This window comes from Pteropus vampyrus, unplaced genomic scaffold, assembly GCF_000151845.1.
Source record: "Pteropus vampyrus isolate Shadow unplaced genomic scaffold, Pvam_2.0 Scaffold140, whole genome shotgun sequence".
In the NCBI taxonomy this organism is placed as follows: Eukaryota; Metazoa; Chordata; class Mammalia; order Chiroptera; family Pteropodidae; genus Pteropus; species Pteropus vampyrus.
Genome location: NW_011888921.1, coordinates 5,335,240 through 5,340,381, shown reverse-complemented (window position 1 = coordinate 5,340,381; position 5,142 = coordinate 5,335,240). Strand labels below are relative to the sequence as shown.

Here is a 5,142-nt window from a genome sequence, read left to right as displayed (position 1 = left end):
TGCATTCTAAATATATATGTGTAGAAGCTTTCTACCTAATGTACTTTAGAACTGAACTAAAGGGGATTCAGTTTTAAAAAGAGGAAGGTTCCTACTTCCATCAAAAAGGAATTTGTGCAAAAAGGATTTTTTTAACACAATTTTAGAACCTGTCCTACAAAAGTTGGTACAGTACAAAGAATTCCTGCATATCCTTTACCCAGACTAAATATTGCTATTTCACCATATTTGCTTTATTTTCTTTCTATATATAGCAATATATACTTAATATTTTTTCTAGCCTGCAGACACAATGCCCCTTTTCCTCTAAATACTTTAGTGTCTATATCCTGAAAACAATGATAAAATCAGGAAATTAATACTGATACAATCTGATCTATAGACCTTATTCAGATTTTGCCAACTGTCCCAATATGTCAGAAAGGGGATTTTTAAACTGAATTATACCCAGGTAACACTACATCAATACCATAAAGTCAGGCAGGCTATTAAGTTTTGCTCCCTCCCCTATCTCAAATGCAATCCTAAATATGCTTAATCTACAGAACTAAAAATCTAATCAAGAGCTTTTATCTTTCCTACAAATAAACTTCCAGATTCTTATCAGACCCATAATGCCCATCCATTTCAAATTTACCCAAAAAGGTGAGGAGGAAAAGGACTGAAACACAAAAGGAAAGTTTTTTTGGAAGACAGGCCAATTATTCCCACCCATTCTAATCAGCACCTAGCCCAATATTCAGCAAAATTCATCTGAGCCATAAAAGTTATAATCCCAAAACTGATTTCCTGAGAAATTCTGGCCCAGTGGAAAGATGACATTCTTAGAGTTCAAAAGCACACTATCACGTGTTTCCTGAGGGTCTCTCTCACAAACAAAACAAAATGGCTGGTGTGCTTTCTCTGTTTTCCACGTTCCTTTCTCACCGTCCCTACTCACCTCAATTCTTTTGTTAGTTCTGTTCTTAAGGATGGATACAGGGATAAGTTGGAGAACCTACTAAAGCTGTTGCTCTCATCTCTAAGTCACGGGACTCTGGGTCCTCTTGATCTAGATGGTGCAATTATTGCAGGCAGTTGCACTGCCAACCACAGCCTTCCATAACCATGATGACTATGTCCTCTAGAGAGCACACTTACAGCATGGCAGAATCCAGCACCTGGAAAGTGTCTTTGTTTAAGGCTTCCATTAACACTCCTAATGACGTCCCTAGACAGAACTTGCAACAGTACTGAAGCAACCTTCAGAGCCGAGTTTCTCAGTAGTAGTCACAACGACGCTAAAGTACCTCTTGCTTCCAATTTCAAGAGTTGAAAAAAAGGACGAGGGTAAATCCTCAAATATCCAGGGGATTGTTAGTTGGAAAGGGGCAACACTCTGTAACCAGACCCCACTGAGTGGAAACTTAGGAGGGAGAATGGCAGAAACGCCATTCTCTGTTCACTCTCATATTTCCCAAGGGGTACCAACTGCCTTTCTGGGACTCTCTTACAACTGCAAATGGAAAACCCAAAACCATCAAAGGTTGTGAGGGTAAGGAGGGAGGTGGCAAATAGGAATTTCTCCATGATTCAGTAATGGCTTATGATTTAAAATGATAAATAAAATAAGTTTTCCAATATCACTACCTATTCTAACATCTAAGTGAAATATATAACTACCAAATTTTGTAGATGTGAAGATACACAGCAATTTTAATAATAGCTTTATGGGGGGAAAAGAAATGCAATAAAGTATACATTTAATATGACATGTCTAATTACATAATTTCAGAAACGTTAAAATGTAAGGGGAAAATAGTTAAGTCTTAAAACCAATGAAATATGATAACCTGTTCTAGGTCTGTTCTAAATAGACAAAAACTAAGGTGCAGATAAGGAATGAATTAAAGTATTTAAAACCATTAACCAAACAACTCAGCTAACATTCCAGAGGTTCCCCACAGTTAAATAAAAATCCTTTTTTTTTTTTTTTTTTTAAGTGCATTAGTCTATGGCCATGCCACCCTAAACAAGCCCAATCCCTTCTGATTTCAGAAACTAAGCAGGGTCGGGCCTGGTTAGAACTTGGATGGGAGACCACCTAGGAAGATCGAGTGCTGTAGGTGTAAAACAAAACAAAACAAAACAAAACAAAAAAACAGTGCATTAAAATGGTAAGTTTTATGTTATGCATATTTTACCACAATAAAGAAAAAAAGTATATTACAGGTTACTCAAAAATTCTTCAGTATAGTAGTCCCAACACACTATTACAAAATAAGCCCATTACAAAATCAATACCAGCATTGGTCTTATCTGGAACCCCAACTCACAGAAATCTAGAAACTGGATCCTCTTTCTCATTCCCCAGTTCTATACTAAACTCTAAAACAAGGAGGTGGGATTATTTACATAGAATGCAATGTGGACAGTGCCTCCTGAACTCATGGGAAATTTGCCTGCACTGCATTTGTAAATGACAAGTAAATGTTCAGGCGTTAAGCATAACCAAATTCCTTTAATTTGGTCCAGAGCCTCATTTTATACCTTCTTCCTTAGGAGAGCAGAAATCCATAAACTCATCAGAATCTGTTAAAATCTGTCATGCATATACTGCTAAAGCTTTCTTGGAAGTGTCACCATTCTGTGGTTCTCCCAGTCCAGAGCCACTCAAAAACAACAAAATTTACGCATAGCTTTACTAAGAAAGAAAAATTTAAGTAAAAACACTGTTTTGTGGTAGGTATTTTGTGGTCTGTTTTACTTGGGGAGGGAAGAGCAGCAGAGGCAGACAGGAGATAAATATTCTTATCAATGAACATCTATGTCTTATGTTTTGTTAAATCACTTATTTTGTCGTGGGTATCTTTCTTACCCTTGTCCTAAAATGAAAGATAATCAAGGGCCAAGCCTTAAATTAAAAAACAAAAAAACAAAAAAACAATTTTCTGCGATCTTATTCCAACACCTATTAAGTACAATGCACATGAAACATGGCCAAATGGCCAAAAGCAATGCAAAATAAAAATGATCATGCATTTATTATGTATTAAATTTTTTTCTTCCCTTTGAAAAATAAAAGCCTGCTAAAGGCTGGAGCCTGGATAGAAGCTGCCTCACTATATATGATTTAACATTAACCCAGCAAGTCAAAGCAGCACTGCTCACACGTTTAAACATTTTGTTTGTGAGTTATGGTTCTTTAATCCTTCTGTAGTAATTTGACCTTCTTGAACTCTGTTTCCACACACTCAGAAGAGGCCAAATTGATACTTAAAAGAGAAGAAAAATCTCATGTGGTTAAATAAAAAAGAAGAGGGTTGTTTATTATTTTCAAATTTTTATTGATTAGTTTTTATTGATTAGTTTTCATGCTCTGTATAACCATGTCCCTAGCATAGTGCTTAAGAGCATGACCTGCTGTTACATTTGAAACCTGGCCATTATTTTCTTAGCTGTATTACATGCAGCAGTTTCTGGCATGTAATCTCACTGTACTTCAGTTTCCTCATTTGTAAGAGTAATATATAATATTACCTACTTCACTGGTTTGAGAACTAAGTGAGATAATACAAATAAACTGCTTAGAATAGCGCTTCATACATAAGACTGGCTCAATATGTTAACCACTGTTGTCACTAGTGTAAATATCCATTATTTGCATGTCCTCAGTGTACACTTCATCTATTGATAGTCTAGTTTAGAAGACACTTATCATAGGCCTAATTTACATATGCCCTGGAAATTAATCTTTAAAAAATTATTAAATCATTAACTTACAGCTAGCTATATTCTGAAGGTTAAATATTTACCTAAATGAGAAAGTAAATTTAAATGGGGGTGGGTAGAAGTCTAAGAAAATTATACATTAGAATTTAGAGGAACGTGATAAATTTTATTACTGGTAAAATGACTTTTCTTTAAACGGCATGTCTCTCTTCTGGCACTGTATACTCCACCTCCAGTCTCACAGGGCCACAGGCCTTTTGAGACAGCCTAATAACCATTAAGTGATAATCTGATGTGGTAGGGCTTTTGATGAAATAAACGGTCATTAGCTTGATGCTTTCCTTGCTACCCATAGGAAGTACGTCTATTTAGTTTTAAGAAATTTCATTTCAACTAGGGCAGGGCTTTGATTGTCCTAGATCTGGACCCTACATGTCTCTGCTCCCCACCTCTCTTACTTGGGCCAAATTCCCTGGATTAGCTAACACTGAATCCTGTCTCTTTTAGGGACTGGACTGCCTCAGAAACAAACTAGTACCTGGAGTTGGAATGTCTACTGCCTTCAATAAATTACTTTTTGTACCAAACTTTGACAATATTGAATCTCCCTTTCTATAACTACAACTGTTTGACAGACACTGAATCATAAGAAGGCCCCAATGTCCTAAATACATAATCATCTTCCAGTATAAACCGGCAATCCCTCCCCAGTAACACCATATTTAGCCCAAATGAGAGCCAGCACAGATTAAGACAAACAGCACACCTACTCAATCCTCATCCTTGAAGGTCTTTTTTCAAGTGTTTTGGATTCCAGTTAATTGTGCCCAAACTTCCTCACACGACTGTAAGCACCTTCAGAGCGGATTGATTGCATGATTCCGCTTACTATCTCCCAAACTTAAGCATAACCAGAAGTCTCCAGAGCAAATCCAGACCCCATTATCTGATCTAGAATATTTATAACCTCAAATCAACATCCCCCAGCTGGCTCAGAGGGGAACCTACCTTGAGGAGTCACTCAAGTGGCCCTAAATACCAACCTCTACAGTTTCTCATTCCTTGGTTTTAATATTGTCTTTGGAAAACAAAAATGTGTATAAAAACGGCTGTATGATATCTGGTTAGAAACTCTGGGAAAACAACACAGTTGAGTGGAAGACACTTCTACCAGCTTCTACAGTGAAGTCAACGTAGCAAAGGAAAATTTAGAAGATTGAGTATCAAGAGAATATTCAGTGTTTTCCCAGAGGAGAATAATACTCTTGGGTAGTTTATGAAATAAAGTGAAACTCTTTAAGCCAGCAGTAGTTACTTTCTATAATAATACCACTGACTACATTTATATAAAATTTTTACAACTTTCAAAATGCTTTTATATACATAACCCCCCTTTGATCTTCACATCAATCTACGAAGAAAGGGTAAGAA

At 36.5% G+C, this 5,142-nt stretch overlaps 1 protein-coding gene across 1 annotated transcript in view; it reads right to left on the bottom strand.

Annotated features, from left to right (window-relative positions):
- Nucleotides 1-5,142, bottom strand: part of TMBIM6 (transmembrane BAX inhibitor motif containing 6) — a 17,388-nt gene that overhangs the window by 10,126 nt on the left and 2,120 nt on the right. The gene's annotated exons all lie outside the window — the stretch shown is intronic.